The sequence below is a fragment of the Coloeus monedula genome (assembly GCF_965178545.1).
Source record: "Coloeus monedula genome assembly, chromosome: 4".
NCBI lineage: Eukaryota > Metazoa > Chordata > Aves > Passeriformes > Corvidae > Coloeus > Coloeus monedula.
The window spans coordinates 23262521-23288363 of NC_138784.1; the positions used below are offsets into that span (position 1 = coordinate 23262521).

General features: G+C 42.1%; 1 protein-coding gene and 1 long non-coding RNA gene across 3 annotated transcripts in view; one reads left to right on the forward strand and one right to left on the reverse strand.

Moving 5' to 3' along the window:
• The window catches only part of LARGE1 (LARGE xylosyl- and glucuronyltransferase 1), a 280076-nt gene extending 278357 nt beyond the window's left edge, over positions 1–1719 (reverse strand). For both annotated transcript variants that reach the window (XM_082280522.1, XM_082280523.1), the window contains exon 1: positions 982–1719. The gene's annotated coding sequence lies outside the window, so the exon portion shown is untranslated. The remainder of the gene's footprint in view (positions 1–981) is intronic.
• A 338-nt stretch (positions 1720–2057) lies between these two features.
• LOC309572503 lies at positions 2058–14022 on the forward strand. The gene is made up of 3 exons (XR_014226377.1): positions 2058–2231; positions 6333–6438; positions 13780–14022. It is a non-coding gene; the product is annotated as an uncharacterized lncRNA (long non-coding RNA).
• Positions 14023–25843: the final 11821 nt, after the last annotated feature.

The following is a 25843-nucleotide window of genomic DNA, read 5'->3' on the forward strand; positions in this document are numbered from 1 at the left end:
CTGTAGTAATTTTAAGAGCACTATGTGAAATGCATACAGAGAAAGGTAAGACCTTCTAACAACTGTTCAGATACCTCAGCTGGCTAATTTTCATTTAAAATTCCATGTTGGAAAAAAGTAGGCTTTATCTGCTGTGTAACAGCACCCCTATTCCAAGTTGAACAGAGCATAAAACACTGTACACAGGTGAAAACACAAAAATCGCTTGTCTGATGCTCTACCAAGAGGAAAAACCACTTGCTTACTAAAACTGGGCACAGCAGAAAAACTAGGAATCTCTCCAAAGAGTGTTACATAAGGAATTATCAAACTTCACGTCACCTCCACAGGGACGCAAGTTGCTATTTTCCCCCCATCCCCCGGTGCGCAGGGATTAACGATCTAAATGACACAGTTCTCGGATAGGAGGTAATAGCAGAAGCCTTCCCAAAGGAGCGCTTCCCGGACTGGAGGCTTGCAGGGGAGGCTGGCGGGTGATAGGGAGGTCACCCTGCTCGGCTCGGCGTCCCAGCTCTGCCCCCGGGTCCCGTTCCGGTGGGCAGAGCGCTCACTCCCCGCGGCGCGACTCCCTCCGTCCCACCCGCGGCCGCGGCCACCAGCCCCGGCTCTCCCGGACGCCGGCGCGGAGCGGCGGCACTTGGCGGGACCCCGCCGCGGCGGGGCTGGAGCCGGCGAGCAGCGGGAGCGCAGCCCAGCCGGAGCGCAAGGCGAGCGGCGCCGAGCCAGCGAGCGGAGCCTCGCTCGGCCGGGGGGACGTGCCCCTTTGTGCCGGGAAGCGACACGCGCGCCTCCGCTTGAGCATCTCTTCAATTCCGGATCTGATGGGGATTAAAATCCAGCAGATAAAGATGCCAGCCCGGCCCTCTGGACTCGGGTGCCCCCTCCCCGGACTGCTGGAAGGGAGACACTCACCGATTGTTTCTTGCCCTCCCCCGCCCCTCGCCTCCAAACGCAGCAAAGACTCGACGAGAAGGCACTTACCTTCCCCGGGTGGCTCCCGGGCCGCCGGGACGGGCGCTCAGCGCCCGCCGCTCCGCGCAGGCAAGCGTTCCTTCCCCCTCCTCCGCTCCAGGCGGGCAGCTCCAGCGCCGTCCCCGCAGCCCGGCGTTCCGGAGGTGTCGGCCAGCAGGTCCCAGCCGGAGCGGCACCGGCAGCTCCACTCTCCGCGGGACGAGGAGCCGCTAACGGTGGGACGAGGAGGAGGGCGGTGGGGAGGTCCCGACTCTTCCCGGGATGCGCCGCCGAGGTGGCCGCCTCCTCCGCCGCCCAGCTTAGCTCTCTCCGGGGCCTTCCCGCCCCGTGCTGTCCCGAGGTGCAGCCCGGCCCCGTCCGTCCGTCCGTCCCGCTCGCCTTCCCCCGCCCCTCTCCCGAGCGGCGAACCGCGCGGCGCACAGGCCCCGCCGGCGGCCAGGAAGACCCGGGGGCGACGGGGGATTCCGGCCCAGCCTCCTGCCCTCTCCCCGGGGCCTGGTACACACTCTCCGCGGGGAGAGGAGGCCCTGCCCCGGCCTGGAGATCAGCTCCGGGAAGGTCACCGGCACCGCGGAGCCGAGCACGGAGAGGCTCCCCCGGCACCGCCGCGGTCGCTGCTACTACTGCCGGCCCAGCGTCACCGACCGCTGGGTGCCGCGCTCCGACCGGGTTCGCTCCGTGCCCGTGCCTGGCGACCGCCTCCGAGTCTGAGTGCCAGGCTGCCCCCTTCCCTTTCCTTCCTTCCTTCCTCGCCTCCCGCCCCTTCCCCGCTGTCAGCCTTCCCCCGCCGGGTCCCTCCGGCGCCCGGTGCCAGGCTGCCCCCTGCGGGTGTCAGGGCCGCGGCTGCCCGCCCGGAGGGCCGAGGCGGAGCCGGGAGCGGCGGCCGCCGCTGCCGCTCGGCGGGTGCCAAGAGCCGTGCGCCCGCCGCCGCGCTGCCCCAGGCTGGCTCAGCGGCGGCTGCAGCGCCTGTGTGTCTGTGTCATGTCTGTGCCTGGGCGGGCGGAGGCGCGGGCCGAGGCGGGGCCAGCCCGCTCTCACGCCGCCCAGCGACAGGCGCCGAGCGCCCAACCAGTGGCGGCCGCCGCCGCGCAGCACCCGCCCGCGCAGCGGGGCGCCCCGGGCCCGTACACCTGGGCAGCGCGGAGGGGGCGCCGCCGCTGTGACAGCGAGCCCGGCCCGCGGCCGCGAGGGCAGGGCTGGCCCCGCGCGGGGACCGCGCCCGCCGCCTGCCCGGCGGACCCGAGCGCCGCCTGGTGCGGGTAAGTGCGGGAGGGCGCGGGGCGGCCCGGCCCCGCCTCGGGCGGCGGTGGAAGATCCAACTCCGAGTGCCGGTACCGCGTCAGGAATGAATAAATATGACGGCTTTTGGCTTACATGTGGCGGAGCGTGTCCCTGCGATTTGTTCCTGCGTGCTGGCAGCTGCTGAGAGTCAAGTGATAAGCGCACATTTTGGGGTTTTGTTTGTTTGTTTGTTTTTTCCCGTGCGTATAGAGCAACCATCATCGCCTTTTTTTTTTTTTTCTGGTGTTCTTTTTGTTCATAATTTTATTTTGTTAGCGGTGTAAAATGGAGTGTTGCGATATATCAGCATACTGAGAGGACTGTATGTGTGTATGGCTGTAGAGGGTGCCTGAAATTCCAAGAGGAATATGCAAGGAGAAGAGAAATTAACAAATGTGCGTACAATCCGATTTTAGAAAGGCATTGATCCATTCTTAGAATGGAAGATGAAGGAAAGTATACGTGTGCTTTGAGTAACAATGTAAATAATCAAAAGTATGAGTAATTGGGTTAGTAATCAGGACTTAACTGCTTTCTTCTTCTAGAAGGATAAGGGAATAGTTTAAGAGAAAAGTGGTGTTCTCTAGAAGATGCCATGAATGCTAATTTCTCTCATTACATCAGCTGCTGGAATGCTGTAACTCATGCAGAAGTTTCTTTATTGGGTAGAAATTATGTTTTGCAGTATACTGTACCAAGGTATTGTGAACTCTGGAACAGGTTATTCATAGGAAGATAGTATTTGGCAGGCTTCATTAAGGTATTGGTTCATCAAACTTATTATTCTGCCACCCTCAGCATCCGTTTCCTGATGCTTTAGTCAAGAAGGGGTATCAGATGAACTGAAGTAAATCATGGTGTTGGAGGTGCCAGTGATATCACATAATTGTTACTAACTGAAAATTTTGACATATTGTGATAACTAGGAGAGCATTTTGCAGGGAAAAAATAAAAACAACAAGTCTGCTTATCTGTAAAAATAATTTAGTTCTGATAGGAAGGATTTTCTGGAATAGCTGTGGTAACCTACAGATTGGTGTCTATTGTGCTCATTATTTACATGAGCAGATCAAAGCCAGAAATGACCTATACTGAACTGATTAATTCTCTCTCCTATGTGAAGCTAAAGGATCAGCCTTCAAGTATTAATGTTCTGTTGTACTGTGGAAGGATTGTAACTGCTTTGGTGACAGTCACAATGGATGAATTTCTGGGGATGTAGGGAGGAGGAAGCAGGACTGTGTATACAGCTTCATTGTTAAGAAAACCAGGTTGTCCACTGTCTGTTACTAGAATTTTCAGCAGTTCCATAGCTTCCAGCCTCATGCTATGTCTTCAAAACTATTAATTTGCCAGAGTCTGATCCTACAAAATATTGAACAGTTTCTGGAGGTTCTTAATGTTCTTCTATTTAGAGCAGGGAACTCTCAGCACCCACAAAAATTCTTAGGGTTTAAGAGCAGCATGGATTATTAGGATTATCTAATATACCACCATACATGACAAATGATGGACCTTCATACTGGAACAAAATGTCTTACTTTAAATTGCTCTGTATCTGTCAGGTTGGTGACCTACTCACAAAAGGACGACAGCTGTCCAAATCCAGAGCACCGTTTGTCAGAGGCTCTAGCTGAGAATGCTTACCACGAGGTTACAAAACCTTACAGGGACAGGAGGAGTGACTGCCTATGAAGATAGGGTTTCTCAGAAATTGTGTTTATAAGCAAGTAATATTTTTCATAGTCACAATAAAATTGCTCCATCAGTCTTTGTCCTTGAAAATCTTGATGTGGCAATTGCTTTGGACACAGAGTAAACAAACAGTGCAGAAGGATACTTATGCCAAGGACAGGTAGAAAACATTAGATGCAAATATTTGCACTTCAGATGTCATTCAACCATGAGGAAGGTTTCTCTAGAAACTACACAGGTTCTGGAGTGAGGTGTCTATTTTCATTTTAAAGAAAACAAGCAAAAAAAACCAAAAAAAAATGTAAAACCTAGAGTAGTGTCAAGCACACAGATTTTTTTTTTCTTAAGTGATCATTTCATTAGGTCAAAAAAACTCAAAGCTTTAACAGTCCTACTATTTAAAAATTTTGTAAACCAGATGTTTCATTTCTTAATATAAACATGTAAATTTTGAGATTTTCTTAAAGAATTGATTTATACTGATGTAAAATTATAACATGAGTATTTGATCTCATTTTTTCCTTACTGGAACAGGAGATAAAGGCATTACAGTTCAGAACTTCAGACAAATGATGATATTTTCACTACACCAGGACATCAGTAAATAAAATCGTAGTAAGTCTGTTCATAAGACCCTACACACTTACAGATTATCTGTTTTTGATAAAAAAAACAAAATTACTTTCAATATAACCATTTTATGTGAAAGGAAGGTGTAAGGCCCACAAGTATTCAAACTTATAAAAGTGCATGAAGTTCATCTCCCGTTTAACACCAATGAAGTCCTTTTTACATTCTTACAGTTGCTTCATTGTTCTAGCTGAATTCAACCACTATGAGGTCTTTTGAGAAAAAAAGACAGTGCTTTGTTCAGGAGGCGACTGAAAAGTGCATTACTACTTTAAATAGTGCATTATGTGCCAGTTGAAATAGAAGCAAAAATATTCCTGAAAACCAGGAGGTTTTTTTGTCCCCATTCCTACACACACACTCCTGTGGCTAATCAGCATTTTAAATACCTAGTGAGGTAGATGCGGCTGTGTCACACTCAAGATATGGGATATGCATGGACTAAGCGAAGTTCTCCATTGCCTTCTTTCATGTGGAGTAGATGAAATAGCTACTTTTCATAAAATCAACCATTCAGGGTGTTCTCACAGCAAATAGAAATTCAAATCTGATTTAGCAGGCTGGATTGTGCTAACCGAGCCGCAGAAGGTTGTGACTCTTTGTTTGTGAATCGCTTCTCTTCTAAATGCTAAATTGCGCAACTTGTTGGTAGTATGAGAGCCTGGAGAGCAAGACCAAAAGTCTGAAGCAAGTCCTAACCCTTGAGATGCTTGTTACCATCTGCCACTGCAATGAGTACAGGACTACTGCAGAACAGGCTGCCTGGCATGTTTTGTAGTAGGAAAGGGCTTTCAGACAAGAAATGAGTGAAATTTAATCTACTCTGGAAAAATAAATTCCCGGTTCTTGAGCATGAAGTAGAAGCTTTGTTACGTACGCTGTCCACAGTGGGCAGTAAATTAAAATTTAATGGAGATTTTCCTGTGCATGTAACAGAAAAGAAAAAAGTAAAGTCAACCAAACCTAAGCAAGATTCAAATTGCCTGGGATTATAGAAACTGGAAAAAAAATAAAGACTGGTAAACCAAATGCCTTTAAATAACCAGAAAACATCATGAAAAACTTTCAGAATGGAAAGGAAATGTGGTTATTAATTCAGGAATCATTTTTCTTATACCGAAATAGATTTCAGACAATGGTTTAGACTAGAAATAGTTGACATAGGTTGTTCTGTATTCATTTCATTTTCATGTTGGTTTCTCCTAGATTTCAGTTGTACTTCTAGTTGTAAAGAGGTAAACACCCATACTAGAGGCTTGCACAGTGTTATGCCTTACAACAAAGACATTGTGAAAGAAATACATTTTTTTATATTTCTGACAGAATTCTCTGTGTACTCTTCTTTCATTGTTGCCATTTACTATATTCCATTTGTTTGGATTCAGTCATTTAGAGAAAAGTTGGGAGATTTTGCTTTTTTGGTTGGTCTTTTTTAAGGTTTAGTGATTTTAAAACAATGAAAACTAGTGAAGATATGCAGAATAAATATGATGCAACTTTAATTTTATGAAGATAATCTGACTTCGGGCTGATAGTACTTCTTTAAGTTTGTGGTCAATCTTGTATTTCTACTTACAGTAATAATTGATGACTTTTGATAATATGACATGCATAACTTAGAAAATACTTAATCTCATACACAGGATTTTTTTACATAAAGGAATCTTAACACCTATGCTATTTGCAGCAAAATTTTGGATAATTTACAGTACCATATAATTGCTTTGTATTAACATCTATCATTGTCTTTACAGAATCATCTGGGAAAGAAAAGCAGCACTGGACAAACTTTAAAATCATTTTAGATTTCACTGGCTAGGAGTGGGAAACTGACCCAGGCACTCTTAAGCCTAAATCAAGGTATGTCAAAGTCAGTGGAGCAGCTGCACAGATTTCAGTGCAATTCAAGCTGAACTATCCTTTATGTCCTAGTCTATATTCTGGGGAAACATACACACACACACACAGTTTTATGAGGTTCTGTTTTAATAATTGTTTCTATTGGCACCTCACTGCCAAGCAAACAGTGGATATAGTGTCTCTTTCTTATTACTGTGTTTCCTTTGTTACACTTGGCCATTTATTGCCCTGCAGTGTGAATGCTGAGACTATGAAAAGCCTTAACTGAATTGTAGATCTGTATAATTAATATCTGCCAGCCTTTCTAGAAATATTAAAGCACAGGATGTATTATCCCTCCAGTCTTAGCCTTACACATTTAGATTTTAATTCATCTAAGGACACTTTTCACTATCTGGTGAAAAAGAGGATATTCTGCCTAATCGCAAGAAGACTTTTTTTTCCATTAGCAGTATCTGTTTTATACATGGAAGGTTTAATTGTTTCCAGGACGGCTCCATTACCTCCTGAAAGTGTTACAATACAGGCCTCCCCAGAGCCAGGATGCTAATTAGAAAGAAAACTGACCATGCAGAAGTTTAAAGAGTGGTGTCTTTTTTTTAAGAGAGCAGGAAGGCTCATTCCCTCATTGACAGCATTGACAGTGTTTTTTCCAGAATGTAGGAATAACTGCCAGTTATGTGAACTCAGAGAATACCTGTGAGAAATGAATTATTCCCACTGTGGAACAGCCTCTTCAGACAACCACCAACAGTGAGCCTAATAATGATTATGTAAACAATGTTAAGATGTCCATTCAAGTTCTGTTCACTTCAAGGAATGTCCTTTATGACCAACACTGTGTGTCAGCTCCTATGTCCCTGACTCCGTGGGTTAGGCATGTTTGGAGGTTGCCTTATGAATGCTTGGATTGCTTCTTTAGGTACCCAGGTGTCAGTAGTAACACATCTGGCCTTTGTCACATTTACACTGGTTTGATGATAAAGCTGTTTTAAGTCTGACCAAAAAATAAATCTATACGGGACTAAAGACTTAAGTGTAAATACAAAATGTAAACAACATTAAAATAGATGGCTGAATAATAAAAACATAGATCCTGTAACAAGTTAAAGCATGATAACAAGACTTGTTAAAATAATTTGAAGTTTTGTATTGATGGTCATGCCTTTAGAATCTGTATGAAAAAGTGCCTGGATTAAAAACAGGTACTGTGGAAAAAGAAACGACCCCAAACTTATTTGTAAGGATCACTGCCTAATGCATCAAATAGGGAAGGTTTTGGCCAAAAATAAAAGACAATAATCATCAGTCTAATCCTAGAAGTTCCATATTTTTCCCAGTGAAGGTTGTGTTTTAAATATTTTCTAGGAGGATTTCCCTAGAAAGCCAAAGTGCATTATAGCTGCTACTTTCCAGTGAAGGGAGAGTAAAATAAACCCCAGATCCTGACTAGTGACTCAGGCTTACTTGCATTTTGGCCATTGCAACAGGAAGAATGTCCAATATGAAAGTTTTCTGGCAGTTTAACAAAATTGACAGAAGAAAGTGCACTTTCTTGTCCTTGTGAGACAAAATCACAATGGAAATGTATGCACATGCTTCTGAATATAAACAGGGAGCATAGTCTGAACAGCAAACATGAACTCGTTTAGTGGCCACAGGTGGTTGTGTATCTTAGAAATGTACTGTGAAAAAACAAAAATGTTCTTTTGCTGGGGATGAGGTATGACTGTGAGCTGCATCCTGCTCTCTGCCCAGGACTGTCAGTGCTAAAGAAAGTTTCTGTGTTCTTGCTGACATTTCAGAAGTTGTGAGCTATGATCTGGACTTGCTCCATTGGCAAAAGAATAGGACAGGTCACCCCATCTCAGCAGTGAAACTGTCAGTAACAAGGATAATCCTCCTCAGTCTCAACAGCAGTTACAGGGAAGTTGATGCTAAGGTCAGGCAACAAGGCAAGACCAATACCAGTGCCAATGAACCTGTCAACATTAAACACCTCTTTTTCAGAGTAGTACTTTAACACTTCAATATTCTGTAATTCAGACTGTATCTTGACATGGTAGGGGGTTTTCCATTGATTTGGGTGAAGCTAAAGCTGTCAGACATAGTAGAGGCCAAGCAGACAAGGCCAGGAAAAGGACAGACCTTCAGAGCCTGAAGGTGACATTGAAGGAATCCAGTCTCAGATGCAAAAAATGCCCAACAAATTCAGAAGACATTTTACACTCTGTATGTGTACTTGTATTTCTGAGCTTGGCAGCCCCACAGCTGCTAGCATTGCTGCTTCCTCTAAAATTGCAGTCTCTATCAGATTGTGTACTGAGGAAAGGAATAAGCTTTTACTTACACCATGGATGGTGTCAGAATTCACGGTTCCTGCATCACCTGAAAGAAATTACCAGACCAAGCAAAGTTTCCAGTGAAATCAGCACACATTTTAGTCAGTTAAGGGAAGAGTTAAACAACACTTTTCCAGCCAACATACAAGAGCTCAATGCTGGAATCAAAAAACTATCCTGGCACTGTGTCTTTTGCTCATTTTGAAAATATTTCCAGGTGTGCTACTTTATTGTTTGTATGTCAGCTTGACATTACAACAGTTCCAGTGAGAGGTTATAACTTGAGAGGTTTCTCCGGTACCAGACTTGATGCCAATGGCCTTTTGAAACTTTTGTCCACCTTCTTTCACTCAGCATAACCAGGTGCAAAATAGATGCAGCCAAGACAAGTGATCATCAGCAGGAGGAACTGTATTTCCTTACGTTCTCCCAAATCTAGGTGAGAAAGGAGCCTCTCCTTGGGAGACGCATTTATACCAAGTACAGTGATAGCTTTGCTAGGGCAATCACTCAGCTTCATTATTACCCCATTTTTATCAATTACCTCATTGAAAGGAAGGATTAGTGCAAGTCCTCTTTCAGCACTATAATCTGTGATAAGTTTGAGAGGTGTTGGGACATTTACTACTGGGTGATTGGCAGCTGGAGCCTCAGAACTAGTGATGGTTTATAAATCTTTTCAGAATTCTGCTAGGGAACAATGATACCAGTCTGGGAGCATTAAAAAAAAAAAAAAAAGAAAAGGATTTTACTTAACTGAGCCTTTAAAAATCTGTATGTGCTTAGTAGAGAGTTGATAAAAGGGAACAGCTGCATCCTTAAAGAATCTATACCCATAAAGTAAGCTCAGAGCTCTGCTTCTTTCTTGACTAACGCAGCAGCTAAGAAAGCTCACTCTCCTTGGAATCATTACCAGGCTTTACATCTGCTGATCCCTGACAGCAAATGATTTTTAAAAAATATTCTTTTCTCTTTACCACTGCAAGAGCAAAACTGAGTTTTTCTAAACTGGTTACCTCTCTCTAATCAAGCCCGGGTAGGGATGGATACTGGAATTAACAATGGTGAGTTTATTTCTTCAATAGGAGACAGAAAGAGAACAAAAGAGATTTGATGGGGTGTTGGGATACAAGATGAAAAGCAGGATTGTCTGGGTGAAGAAATCAGATGTTGCTAAGATAGGATACCTAAGAGTGCTGTGAAGTCGGCACCTGATCTTTTTGCATATCAAATAGAGTAAGGGTCTGGTAGAAATCATTCTGTCATCATGTAATTAATAATTGTGTTATAATCTGAAAAAGGGGTATCAAAATCTCTTTTCATGTGAGAACTTAGTTGTCATTTCCTAATTTTGTATACTTGAGTTTTCAACCACAGCAATGTTCTATTAATGTAGCTTTGATGGGAAAGGCTGGATATTACACAAGAGGAATGGAGAAGATAGAGTCTCAATAAAGATTTTGTTGTTTCAAGCCTTGTACTGACTGCATTGCTCACAAGTGCCTATATGAACAGGAAGCTTTTTTTCATAGTTTCTTTCTAATGATGGCATCTATGAAAAAAAACCCCAAAACCTACTAATAGGCACAAGTAAAAGTCAGATGCCAAGATATCATTGAAGGTCTCAGAATATTATGATAGTCCAAACTGTTCGTATTTGTTGTAGGCTACAGTTAGAATATAATTCTGCCATCAGATTTGGGGTTTGATCCCTGAAATAATACAACAGATATTCTCCCTTCTAAGCATTTTTAAAGAAACTAGGCCATTAATAAATGACATTTTTTGAAAAATATTTTGACAGCATTGCTGTAACAGGGCATTGGCAGAAAGACAATCCTATCCACCAGCATTCACATGGTAAAGGCTTAGATGCAAGTGACACCTGCGTGACAAATTGGATGCTATAAGATACAGCTGTTACTGCTTGACTTCCATCCATCTGCCCCATTACCTCAGTAGATCAGTTGCTATATGTGCTAGTAATCAGGTGCACACAGTGATTAATTTGATAATCTTTGTACTGTTGAGCAGATTTAGGCTCAGAACAAAGAAAGGTGTGGCCTACCTTTCCTGCAGTAACTGATAGCAGAATGTCCGTAACACACAATCACAGAACCATTTAGGCTGGAGAAACCTCTAAATAACTAACTTTAGGTGACAAAATGTGAAATCCAGCAGAGGAACAAGCAGAGAATACTGTCTTAAGACATTAGAAGGCTGATTTTAAAGAGGAATTAAACCAGCTGAATTAATATTATGTTCCAGTTGATTTTCTAGACCTGTGTTCCTTCTGCTAGGAGAGGAGGCAGCCTCTCGGAAAATACTAATTTTGAGTTTCCTCTGCTGCAAAGAGTAGCCTCAGAAGAAGGACATGCTTGAAGGTGTTTGTCACAAAATGTTTAGGTTGGCCAGAGAGCTTGAGACATCACAAATATGCCTCAGATATGCAGTGGAGTTTCAGCATAGTGTACATCTCTGATATAACTGATGCTTAACGTGCTACTTCAAAGGCATCCTTTGAAGAAAATTTCATTAGACCCAGTCTCCAGCTTGTGCACAGGGCAGCTGTGCTGTTCCACACCAAGTCTAGTGAGGAAATGACTCTTTCTATGCTAGAATCTCTACATATATTGCACTGATCAACCTTCCTTGAATGACAGGATTGTACAACAAAGTCAGTATCCCCACAACTCTGTACTTGCCGTTAATTTTGATGCAAACATGTTGATACTTTTCTCTTTTTTTTCCTCCCTTACATTTGTAAGCCCAGGGTCACCAGCCTTTCTCTGGAGACTGAAGAAGCTTGTCTCAAAACATTGTGTCGATTTGTTAGGGCTGCTCATTCTAGGGGTCTGAAAGCAATATGCTTTCCATTACGCGTGTGTCATTTCACCAGGGACAGAAATATATGGATGAAGTAGGAAGAGCAAATGCAGGAGGACAAGTAGTTAGTAGAAATTACTAAACTCCAATACTAAAAATATCCTGTCCCCACCAGTTTAAATTCACACCTACTCCTCTGAGTAGGTAAGAGAAAAAAAGAAAATTTCCATCTGTAGCTTTTGAAACTTCATTGGTCTCCTGATCACTGAGCACCAGATCTTCAGCTGGCAGTGCTGAAACTTTACCACATTTCTGAAGGATCCATTCTTCAACACCAGACTGCCAACTTGAGTGTCAGAATTCCAAATGACTCTCAGCAGTACTTCAGGGCAAAAAACAAGTGCCTGGGGATCTCACACGATATTGTCAGCCTGACAAGGCTAAGCTGGGTAGTAGAATAAAGCAGTTTGCAGTTGGGTAGAATGTACAATTCATTCCTTAGCCTCTTCCTGTAGCTACTCTGACTCTTCCCAGCTCTGCCTTTGGTAGTGCTGCTCAGACCTATTGCTTTCCTGAGACTTAGACACGAGTTCCTAATGCAGCAAATCAGCAGTACATTGGCTGTTTAAAACTGGGGGTTGACAGTCTCAAAGCAAACCAGACACCAGAAATAGCACTGCAGTGTAGACTTGGACTGGGCAGTGAGTAAAGAAGACTGAATCAAAGAGCTGCATCATGCATTTAGAAAGTTTAGGTGAAATGAACACCATGGTACACCAGGCTGGAATGTAGTTGGTGGAAATGTGGGCACAAAGGTCTTTTTGATTATTTAAGGCTGTTAATGAGAAAAATTACATAGCTTCTAATTGGTATGCATGTTAAAAGCTGTGCCCCAAACAAATGGAAATCAGAATTCTGAACAGGCTGTATAAAATAAGTCCCAATGAAGAGAACTCAGAGGAGAGGAACTTGCAAGTGAATTTTACCAGTCACTGCAAATGATCTCAAATAGATTCTTTATACTTAAATACTTTTGTGATGTCAAGCTGCAAGAGCTCAGAAATTTTCCAGAGCTTGTTGCAAATGCTGTGACTCGGCAGAGGTCTGACTCTTTGGGACAAGACCAAAGATCCCATCTCTAGCCTCAGTGAGTCACCAAAGGCTATGGGTGCTGAGACCTAAACTCTGGAAAAGCTATACAGATATGCTGAGCACTGCATATTGTCGGTTTTCACAGGGAAATCAAGAAGGCTTTTAAAGGATTATGTAAACCTTTGCAGCAGAGCAGCACCATGTGTGGCCCAGGTGAGGTATACCAGGGCCATGGAAAACCAGCTGTGATTGCAGCTATCACCACTGAGAGAACAGTCAGGATGAACAGAATTAAACAGTCTGAAACAATTATCACATAAGAAATTGTTCCAGAGGGAATCAAAGGGTGCAGTAGTAAAAAAGAACTAGTTAGGTGGAATCTACTACTGCTATTATGAAAACACTGATTTGGGAAATAAATTCTTAGGTAGTAACCTGTATATGATACAGAGGTAATTTTCCTGTTGACACATTTTCTTCAGAGGGGAAGTTTTGTACTTCTCTGCTTATAGGAATCCCTTTCCTAAATTTCTCATCTATTCATATATTTCCAGATTCCCTTGACTTTTTTAAAAGCAGTTATTCATGGCTGCAAGTGCAAACATCTGGGCAGTGGGAGGGAGTAAAAGGTAGCCAGAATAAAGAACAATTGTGTCAAGCACAGACAAATCACTGAAGAACTTTGCTGCTTATTGCTTGATTTTTTTTTTTTTTTTTTTTTTTTTTTTTTTTTTTCCTTTTATGGCTTGCGTTGGTGGGATTTAGTCTAAAAGCTAACTCATTGTTAATGCTGGTTCTCATCTGGGAATAGACACATTTAAATGCTCATACTGTTGTAGGCACTGAAATTTAGCAAGCCTTTTTTTAACACTGCTATTCTATAAAAAACATAGGGAATGCCCATAAGAGGATTTTTTCCTTTAGCAAAATGACACAACCTGATTGAAACATTACATAATCTTAATATGCCTTTGGTATCTTTGGTATCTAACACAGAACTCAACCCCTAAGGTGCTGGTAATAACAGCATGCTGGAAAATGTAAAACTGCCAGTCTGGTAACTTTTTCATTGTTTGCCCAGAACTGATGGCAATTGCTACATGAGAAGAAACACATGAGAGGAAAAGAAGGATGGCTGCCAACAGTAAAAGTCACTGTTGCTCTTTCCTCTACGACTGTGACAAGAAGCCAATGCTCCAGCCATAAGCAGGGACAGGTTGGTGGAGGATTAAGGAGCAGTGACAGATACCTGGACTCTGGAGGAGGTTGAGAATATCTGAGCAAGAAGATGTTCCTTGAATGCAGATCTCCAAAATGGATTGAAAATAAGTATTAAGAACACATGAAGGGGGCGGGGGGGGGGGGGGGGGGGAAGGAAGGGGTGGAGAGAGGAATATATCAGGAAGAAGAAATTGCAGCATGGTAAAAGAAAATGTGGAGGTGAACAATGGAGCCAGAGACCTATGAAAAAATAAATGCAAAGAATGAAGGAAGAATGTTCTTTGATGTTTCAGAGAACTGAAGGAAGTAATTAGGATGAAATCTAGGGGAAAATCACAGAATAAACATGGAAGGCTACAAAGATCATTGCAGCTCACAGCTTTCCCAGTGTGCTGAATGACTAACTCAACAATCTCATCCAACTTGTGAAATATTCAAAATACTATTAGTTAATTTTGTAACCTCCTCCCTGGAAATGCAGTACACTTTTTATACCACTAAAGGTGTGTCTCACAAGCGGAAGTAGTGATTCATTTGACAAGTTATTAACTATTGAGCCCAACTGTCCCATCAGTAACCAACTTGAATAGGAAGACCAGTAAATGTGATGACAGCGGAACATTAGTGAGTAAAATAGTGATCATTCTGTAGAGGTTAAATGGGAATGGCAAAACAGCTATGCTGGCTCTTGCCCACTCTGAGCTTGTGCAGTAAGTGTAGTCAGTCAGTCTCCAAATGTTACATACAAGAGTGAAGTCAAGATAAAAGATCTGAGCCTATCCCTGATCTGATTGCTTATGAAAAGGAGAGGACATTTTATGTATATTGTCTCTGAGTATAAGTGAACTCAGAATGTAAGCAGGGACTGATATATTTGATTTATAAACACAGTATAGAAAACAATCCCCAATTTCTTAGAGCTCTTGGTGTCTTGCAAGGACTCCTATCCCTTTTAGTATCCAGTATGAATTATATTCAAAGTAAATTCCTCTGTTAAATGTCAGCAAATCCAATAAATGAATTAACATCTTATCTAAGCAGATTGTTCCAAGTGATTTTACAATGGTTAGTACATTTTATATGCAGCAAAGGTCTTTAGCAATATCTGTTTTTCCTGGTTTCCTGTTAATTTGGCAAGGACTGACACACCAGGCTTCATCACAGACCAAGACTGTGTCAGGCAGGATGAACTCCTGATGAACATTGACCACTGAGACTAATAATACCTAGTTATGCCAAATGTTTCTCCTGTGTGGGCACTCAAAAGTCTCCTCAAAGCAGACAATGAGAATATTTGCAGCAGCTTTTGTCTCCTTGTAAACTGATGAAGCCCCCACCAAAATGCAAATAAAAATGCTGCTTTAGACATACCACCAAGGTCTCATCCTTTCTGCTTCCAGCTTTAACAGAAAGATTGTTTGAAAAAAAAACCCTAACCACATCAATGACCAAAACAACCAACTCACCTAAACAAACTAACTTAGGATAAGAACTCAGGCTCAGCTGTTGTGGGCTGGAATTCCTTTTCTCAGAACTTTATCCCAAATATTCAAAGTCTAACAGTCCATGTCTGCCTCCAGCAGGCAGCAGGAGATTCTGGCAGATTTAGTTATTCTATGAGTCTGGGGCAGCAAGAGGTTCCTGCTCATTTGTCAAGTACAATTTGAGGTACAAGTAAGATTTTTGTGTTATGAGGATTTCACAGCCCCTTTTTGCAGAATGCATTGCAGATGAAATATTTGAGTTAGCAAAAGAATAATGCAGAGCTTGCAATGGAAAATTAGACCAGATAAAACTGTAGAGAGAGCATTTTTAAGAGAAAGATAAGTAAATGTCACATTAGGGTTAGAGTCCTCAGGAAGTTAGAAGTGAAATTCTGTGGCTTCAAGGGTCTTTGGAAAATGGCAGCTTTATTCCTTGGAGGATGCGGTAACGAACCGGCTGGTAGGGAGGGGTGATGCTAGATGCTGCAACATTTGCATTGAGGTAGGAGAGAAGCAGGTGAAGTTAAAGGGAATTTGCTTCAGTCTAATAGGCAGCTAAAGGAAAATTACTTTAGAGAATAAAAGCTTAAGAAGAAAAAAATACAGTGGCCCAGCATACTGGAAACTGGAGATGAATGTAGAGCTCTATTTTCTCCCAAAGACAGACACAATTTTCTCTTATTGACAATTTTATTGTTGTTGCCCATCTCCAAGACACAGGAGGATCATGGCTCTGGAATCTCACAAAGTTACAACCAGACAACCATTTCCCCAGAAAGTGACAGAGAAGAAAGTTTTATAGCACTGGTGAGGGGGTTTCTGAAAGAAAAAAAAAAACTGCCTTGAAGATGTTGTACACAATCATGTAAAGTTTCAAGCTGGAATTGACATAAATCTCACATGGAGAAAGAAGGATGACAGAGCTGCTGTGGGACTTGCAGCCAGCAGTAGACCACCCCATGAAGACTGTTTTTCACTTACACATTAACTTCACAATATGCCGTTTTCATTCCTGTTGATGTTGATGCATGCTTTGGTTTCTAGCAGCTGCCTATGCACAGTACAGATTGTGGTAGAGGAATAATGAATCAGACAATACTTTCTCATGAGACTAAGCTAAGCAAGATGCCTGTCTGGTGGCAGCCAGCTTCTTTACTAATAAAAAATTCAAACCATTACATCTCCTTCACTCTAGGGCTGGCTCCAACAACCAGTCAGCCTCTTCCTTACAGAAAGATGACAGTTAGACCAATTTTAAAGCATACAAATCTCCTCATCTTGTCTGCATCTTTCCCAAAAGAAGCAGAACTGAGCTTAAAAAAACCAAAACAATATAACCTAAACCCATAGTTTTAAGAGGAACTTGTCCCCAGGCAGGTACCTGATAAAGCAGTGTTTTAAACCACTTCTTCCTGGCATTCTTTTCACCTATTACTCTTGACGTGTAAATCAGCTCTCAGGAGCACTGTAATCCCCTAAACAACAATATCAAGTCCTGACCCATCTATCTGACAAACACAACTGAAGGGACAGCTGAGAACATGCTTGGTTGAGGTAGAAGCAGCAATACTGAAAGCATTCATTGCCTTAGCAACTAGGACAACCTCTTCTTTAATTAGCACATCATGGTCTGAACTTTGCTAATAGAACCTGCCTACACTGCATGCTAACTATAGGTTAGGTAATCTCGCGCTTGCCAACACAGGCAGCCTACCACGCTTCTGCTTCCTGACATTCTCCACATGAGCACTCTGTTCTCAGGTCCCACATCTGCAGGCAGGCTGTGGGTGGTGTTAATGAATGATACATCCTTGTGGTTTCTCACCCTGGACTCATGATCTCCTATCCCATCACATACTTGTCTGGGCTGGCAGGCACAGGGTGCTGTGGAACAGCTTCTGTGTGCTCTTGTAGGATTTAGGAGGTTAATGTCTATGACAAAGGAATTATTTCCCGGCATTAGCTTAGCAGATATGGTAGAGAAATAAGAGAGCTACCTCACTGCCCAAGCAACCCTCCTTGGCCTGTCCTCCCTGTTTACTCTCCCTGCCACCCTCTTCCAGAGCTTCTTCACCAGTGGCATTTCTGATGACTACATGAAATCACTAAGATCCAATGGCACCAGCAATTGCAGAATACACTCTTCTAGAAGGTGTGCCACATAGGTTTGTAGCGCAGTTATTCTCTGTTCCTGCCCCAAAATTGCAGGGGAAAAAACTTATTAAAAACCCGATTAAGAAAAATCAGATATCTGGATGAAAACAAGCTTTGAGGGAAAAAAATCCGTAGGGTTTACAAAATCATTGTCTTAGCTCTAACTACAGCTCATTGAAATTTATATCAGCATAGCAATAGCACTAAGTTTAGAGCAGAAAGTAAAATTGGTCTGAGGTAACACTGCTCGAATATTCTGGGCTGAATTCTGTACTGCCCCTGGTATTGGAGATGTAGGGTCCAAAGCTAGCATGGGTATGTCTATAGGAAATTCTACCAATTCAGTGGAACAATTCGTGCTCTTAGACATCATGTCTCTCTAAGTGGGAGAAATAGGGCATTGAAAAGAGGAGAAAACTAAATTTTGATTGTTTTAAAAGCTTTATTTAATAGCACTATGAACTAAGGCAGCAAACTCTTACATTTTTTCTCCTGTTATATTGAATTAAGCCCGGGAATTAAGGAAAGAACACAAGATCACATGCTGGGTTTGGAATGCCTGCTCAGCAAAACAGTGAATGACACTGTGACTACTTGTGGGATCACTTTCAGGGTGCTTTCACCTATGGTTTCTGTAGACCTGCATGACAATTCCTAATTACAATATTTACATGTTAGAAATGCTGAAGGAGAGGGTTTCACAATGAACTGGGGATGATTTCTGTAGATATTTGTTTAGGGTTTGGTGGGGTTTGTTTTGTTTGTTTTTAGTGTTGAACAAGATGAGCAGAAAGAGAAAGCTGCTGCTGTCCTACAAGAGTAGAGATATCTATTCAAGATAGCAGCTACTCCTTGTAAATGTACAATCTTGGAAGCAAGAAATTGCAACTCAAAATCTCGGAGTAAATTCTCCGAGTGCACATGCATACCATACAGTATCAAGCACACATAAAAATACCAAGCTTATGTTCTCAAATGTGGCTAATACTTAGAGTACTGGCAACAAGATGCTTCTCTTCTGTTCTTGAAAATGTCAGATTTTAACAAATCATTGCCCCAACAGAACCAGAGATTCAGAGAAGTACTGTGATCAAAGACACACACCATGCTTCTGAGGAGGAATTCAGGAAATGCAAGTTCAGCTGGTATAAAGAGCTATCACCTCTTTGCTCTGGTTATGTGCATCTTTAAATTAGCCATTAGATGATTCTGCCACTTCACTGAACTTTCTGCATTGAAGATATTTATTCTTCCTTGTCCAGGAGGAATGGCTTTATTGGTAGTTATGGAAATAAAAGAGATAATAAAGCTCCCATGCAAATCTTATGTTTTGTGTATTTTCTTATTTGACTATAAAAGTGATATTCCCAAAGGTGTGGAGTCAGGGATGTTTTAAAACTGCTGATGAGCATCACCCGTTGCTATCTTAATTAAATACTAGTGATTTACCCATTACAAAAGACTTTGTTCCATTACAAAATCCTTTTCTAGTGTATGGAGGCATAAAAAATAAGTGCAATATCAACTGCATCTTCTATAGAATAGAAATAGTGAAGTTGACTTCCTCCCGTGAAGTATTTTGAGATCTACTCATGAAATGTGCAGTAGGGGCAGGTGATTTCATTGTTACTCTAAAAGCCTCTTGCTCTTCTCTGCACTGGCAGATACTCTCTCAAGCAATTAAGATATGGGATGCTATCAATTCAGAGTATTCTTTCCTTTAGCTGAAATAGTGATACCTTGGAAATCACATAATAAAATTGCTTTCCAAATGAAATCTGACATACTTGAGCACTGCCATTTGTTTTTATGCACTGATCCCTCCACCTATGGAGAGATCTTGCTGACAGTTCCTGCTGCACTCCTGCCCCAGGATAGTGATGATGATACTGCATTAAACATCTCCTTGGAAGCCAGCAAGCCTTTATTGCTTCTGTAAACATCTCTGGCAAGCAGAGCATCCTCTTTTCTTCCTGTGCAATGGAACCATGGGGAAGCAAGAATGAAAGCGAGAATCCCTTGGTACATTAAAACCTGGAATTTCAGCAATATTTTACCTTCCGGGATTATTTGCTTCTGGAACAGGAGAGCCTTCCCACGTGGTGATGACTGGTGGGACAGTAGAAGAAAGGCAACAGATATTTGCTGTGATGTTTTTCTTTTCACTGTGTCAGTTGTGGAAAGATAGGCAGGAGAGGGTTTTCAGAGCTCACCTTATTCTCCATGTCTCTCTTATATTTTCAGAAAAATCTGCAAGGTGTTGGCATCCCAGGCCTGGGGAATTTTGGGTCACTAATGCCCACATTAGGGTGCTCGAGAAGATTCAGAAGAGAATTTTATTGTGTTTGTTTGCCAGAGCACGCAGGGGGAAAAAAAGGCAAAACCAGAAAGGGGTTTTGATTAAAAGTGTTTTTAAAACTGTAAACTTAAGCATGAGAACTCCTGTCAGCAATTTTCTTTTGCACATAAAGAATGGGCTAAACCAGGGAACTTCCAGTAAGTTTCCTGGATAGTGGGCAGATCACATGTGTATTAAAGGTTTTCCTTTACCTCAGAGAGCTGGAGCCTGATTTCCTGGAGAAAGACCACTCTGCATTCAATTCTGATTTACCATCAAAATAAACCATACTGTAATGACAATGTGTAGTATGGGGAAAAACTGGTGAGAAATGCTAAATTACTCATGTCAGTGCTGTAATTTGTTGACATGTTTAAAACTCATCCCTGAAATGGATTCCTTGGAGTGAAGAACTAGCTGTACAATGACAACAGCTCTTTCCAGAAGCCTTGTTTGCCAAAATGGAAACTGAAGTCTCCAAAATCTTGTTTTACATTCACCTGCAACAGAGTGTGAGCAGGAGTACCTCTGTTCCACACAGTCAGGGCACACACGTTTGGCCAGTCAGGGGGACTGTTTGGTTCAGCATTCTTAATCACTTTATGATTGGATTCTTTCTTGGGCCACTTTGTGTGCATTAATCAACAAAGTCCAGATCAAGAGAGGTCAAAGCAAAGCCTCCCCAAATTTGCCACTGCCCTTTCCACAATTGAGATCACTCCTTTAAACTTTAGACTAACATTTTTCTTTATGGCATCAGTGGACTAGGGTAACATTTCCTTCAAATGAAATGTATTTCGATAAGACTGACAGAGGGCCCCTATAGCCTTGCTTGCCTGTGAGAGCAGGGCAAGAGAAAATGCCAAGGGCAAGTCTTGCTCAGACCTGCAGTGTTGCTCCCTTTAGATCCAGTATGTTTCTTTTTTTATTCTTCCCTTCAGCAATGAATTGAGCTCCTGTAGCGGAGGAAGGATTGTTGACCTATACACTCATAGTGGAAAGGTTACTTCAATCAGAGGGGAAAAAAATCAAAAACAAGAGGAAATGCTCCCCAGATTGTGTGTGTGCATCTGGAAAAGAAAGCTCTTCTACTCATAAACAGAGGTGTCCGAAGAGAGCTCCTTTAAGGTACTTCCAGCAATCATTCTAGATGACATTTCTTATTGTTTTTAGTATTAACATAAGCACAATTCAGAACTCCACTCCTAAATCGGAATCCCATTTTGTTAGCAATTGTACAAATAATTTTACACTTTCCCTTAGTGGGAGATCTTACAGCTTTCAGGAGAGTATACAGAGCAATTATCAGCCCAAAAAATTGTTTCTAGTTTACAAAGAGGATCAATAAATAAACGTATTCCTTGATGGGACACAGAATAAGAAATTATTAACCCCTTATCAAAGGATTTGTTTAGGTTCTTTTTTTTTTTTTCTTTTTTTTTTTTTTAATTTATGCAGAAGGTCCCTCCCTGTTATCTCCAAAAATGCCAGTGAAAATGCCATGTGAGGATGAGGAATTGATCTTAATTCCTCAGTATGCATATGCACTGTCCTTCTGGCTCCAGGCAGAGCTCAGCTGGGAAGAGTCACAGGGAAAGCACAGGTCCCTGGTAATTACTTCTGTGGATGGGGACGAATATAATAAAAGCAGGCCATTAATGGACTTCAGTAGTGTCCATGGTCAAAGTACATGAACCTCGTATCAGCCAGAGGTTGGGAGGGCTAAAGCAATTTCGCCAGCTGTGTGATCTTTCTGTGACTGGAGCAAGAGGCTCATGGGTGGGAGCTTGGCTGTGAGAGCACAGCTTCCCTTGCAGAGCCCTCATGTACACAGGTGTACACAAAAGCTTGATGTTCTTCCAAGAGCAAGGACAGGGGAAGCTGTTAGTGTGAGCCCTCTGATTCAAGCACAGGTATCTTAGGACATGACAAAGTAACAAGCTGCATGAAATCAGTGTTTTTCAATGTTTCTAAAGGGTGCAGAGGACCTGTGTGTATTTCTGTGGGGTGTTAGACAAAAGACAAAACAATAAAATGAAGTTTTTTAGTTGGTTCTTAAAATAACTAAGGCTATAATATTTCCTACCAACCTGACAGCTTATATCTGACTTGTTGTCCTTTGAGACAGCCAGCCACAGCACTATTTTTTAAATTCCAGCAAGAAATTCAAAGCTGTTCAAGGAGTCCTCAAGCCATAATAGAATACTCAGGTTTTCTGGATATAACTTTGTGCACAAGACTGTGTGTATAATTAGTCATGCACAATCACCTGTATTTATTGGAATCTGAATTTTCCAAGACAAATGCAGCCTCCTGCTTACAACATTTCTTTTCCTCAGAGACTGCACAGTGATTGCTTTTCACATAATAAAGGTAATTTATTTCCTTGTTGCATCACTTTGAAAATGTGACTGCTTCTGGAATGCTACTGAGCCAAATGGTTTAGGTATCCGGCCAAGAGTAAGTCTGTGAAGTTGGAGCGAGTAAGAGTTCGGTTCAGTGCCAGTTCCCCAAATTGCTACATTGTACCAGTTCCCCTAAGGCTTTCTCTTTACAGGGCAACACCTCTTCCTTTGACCTTGGACCTTTTAGTTGTATATCCTTTTGTTAGTGCTTTGTAAGGTGCTAAAGGGATGCTGGCACATTTCACCTGCGATTTTGCAGCAGGCCATGATGCAGCCTTTTACTCAAAATCAGCCTGTGGGGGCACAGAGGTAAGCAAAGTTTGCAATCTCTATAGTGAATAGAGCTGTACCTTGAAATCTCCATCCACAGATAAGAGTGAAAACTTGACTAGACAAGGCTTTAATGAACTTGGTGGAAACTTGAGGTCAGTTTAAAGCTCAGTTTAAAGACTTGAAGTCCAGCTGAGACTCCTTCCCATCTAAAGTGTTCCCTGGTTTTTCACAAAAGCCAGGCATGACAAGGAGTATGATGCGAAGTGGAATTAAAATCAGACTGCCTTGATTCATTAGAGCTGGTGTAGAGGTGACCAGGTCACCAACAAAAGTCATCCCAGCTCACTCACACAAATGTTTGGTGAAAGGTGGAGTGTTATGGAGCAAAGCCACTATCTGTGAGCACTGATCTCAGCTCTGGAGTAAACAGCAGTCACCTACATTCAGGCAAACAAAAGCGTCTCCATCCTGTAGAATTCCTCAGTCCTACCTCAGGAGTAGGTAGTTGCCTGCTCATGATAGACTCTAAATGTACATAAGAAAGGCTTGTCTTTGTGAAAGAAGTCTTTTGACTGTAGGTCTTGTCTTACTTTCCAAAATCAGTATTTCTGTCCCACCAAACTGCCTTTGTAACTGTATTTAGGGCTTCTGTCAGAAAAGCCAGCAGCAGCAAGACTTCCTCATTTCTAAGTAACATAGCTAAGCTAGAAACTCCAAAAGTGGCTCTGATTCTTGTTACTTGTTGGAGAACCATCATGGGGGTGCTCTAACTTGAGGAAATTAGAGCAGCTCCCAGAAACTCTGCTTCAGTTTCAACAGGAGTCCAGAGTGGTATAGAAACGATGGGTATGATTCACTTCTCCAGATTCATCTTGTCTTAGTGTAGGTGTCTAAAATAGGTCAAATGAATCACAGCCTGAAATTCCTGCTTAAAAGACAGTCTACTTGCCTTGCTCAAACATACGTCTCCATTCCAAATGATTCTCACCAGACAGTTCTGACACTCGACCCACAATAGAAGCAGTACATATTTGTGTAGCTATATTGATGTATCAGGTAATCAATTAATTGAAGTTAGATATTTCAATGCCTTTGAAATAATTACCTTTTTTTTTCTGAACATTACCCAAATGGTAATTTCATAATTTCTGGTTTCCAGAATGAAGGTGGGAATGTTAGGCTTACCCAACAAATGGTGAGTATTTCTGTAGAGAGCTCCAAACATCAGTCACTTACAGGTTAACAAAGTCTTCTCCATCTTCTAGATCACAAAAGGTCTTTTCCACCTTTAGATTCACCATGACAGGAGAGGCATTCTTTATGTCCAGGAAAAGACAGCTAAGAATATGAAAGGAAGGACTATCCGTCAATCACCTAAATCTAGTAAATTCTTTCACTAATAGGGTAACAGGCTCTCTCTTATGAGAGAAGAGATTAGTTTAGTTTCTTCAAGAGAAATAGCAGTTAACTTTTCACAGTGTTCAAAAGTCCGATGCTTCATATTAATGTAATTCATGGGTCTGCCCCAACAAATTGAATCACACTGCACTGGTGTCTCATTCTACCTCATTATTCTGGCTTATTTATAGAGAACATAGTCTTTTCTAGCATTCTTTTAAAGCCAGAGAATAACAGCCAACACACACATGCAGAGTCCATCTCCCTTGAAAGAAAATAACATTAGCACTTGCAAGCAAGTTTTTACTCCTTGCATGGACGATCAGTAGTTGACAAAAATCATAGATATAACATTGATCCCAACATACGCCTGCTCTTGCCCATAAGTTTTTGTGCTGTTCCCTCAGCACTCTGAAACACATCTACATAGGAACCAGAAAAATCTGTGCATTCTGCTGAGCAGTCTATCAGAACAGAATTCTCTACCTGGAATTCCATTCTGGATGCTTCAGTTATCCAACTAGGAAGCAATCCAGAGTCAGGTGGGTGAAACATGCATGTGCACACACACACACACACATACACACACACATATATATATATGCATAATGGATATATCGAAAGATTCAGATGAGAGAAAATAATGCCATAAATCAGGGATGCAAATGATCATATCTCCCTAATTTAATAATTTCTGTAGGAGAAGATAAAGACCAAGATTCTTAATGATTATCAGTCTTTCACCATTTCTAAGCACCCACCACAAAGATTCTCTAAGTTCTGAATAATTCACTCCCTGACAAGATCCCTTTAAGGTATTTCAAACAAAAGCAACCAAAAAAAAAATCACAGTATATCCTGTATGACTATTCATTAATTCATTTATTTTTGCCACAAGCTTGTAATTTTCACTATTGAACACCTGGATAAGTACCAAGAAACCACTATTCACCGGCCAAATGTGTCCCCGTTAAACAGAGTTTATGCTTATACTGTCTGAGTTAAGTAACAGTTATTCATTATCCTCAGGCTAAATTGTTTCACTGGCAGATGTCTCATTAAAACAGCTGTTCTGAGCAACTGCAACCATACAAACCGGGGGATTTTCTATTGTCATTATTGTTGTTGTTATTATTAACAATAAGCATTTACATAAACACTTCAGATGTGTGCAACTCACAATTACTCTCTAGGAGTTCCTTACTGTGGAAGTTTGGTGATTCAAAGACCGTTTGTCACAATGGAAGCAATTGCTAATTGGGGATAAAGCAATACAGCATATGTTTTTTGCTATTACTGTTATCCGGGAGCAAGTGTTTGACCTTATCTCCTGCTGCTTTGGAACTTTTCCTCCACAACCTGAAAAAAAGCAAAATCAAAAAGACAGCAGCATTCTCAGCAGCTAGAACTGGGCTAGAGAGCTTTCTCGTCTTTCCTCTTCTCTTTCTCCACTTACATCCCCTCTCTCTTTGGCTTTTGGACTTCTCTGTGCATTTGTTTCCCCCAAGAGCCCTGTAAACTCCTCTCCCACCAGCACAATGTGCTGCACTGTCCTTCCTCCTCCCTACTGGAGGAATCTCCATGCTGGGAAAGGCAGGAAAACCAGGTTTCCAGCCCTCTGCTTTCCTGTCCTCCTGCCTGGAGTGCTTCTTGGCCTCTCCTGCCCTGCAGGGAGTTCACCCAGGTCCTCCTCAAGGGCAATGTTTGCACAACAGAGCTAGCCACATAAACATCTCAAACATTTAGCAGCCAAGCTCTAACAAGTCTGTAATGAGCACAAATTAAATGTCTCAAATGCTTAACCTTGCAAAATAAAAGCAGTTTTCCACAGCAACCATAGAGGGGGGAAAGGCCGCCTCTACCGGGTACTGT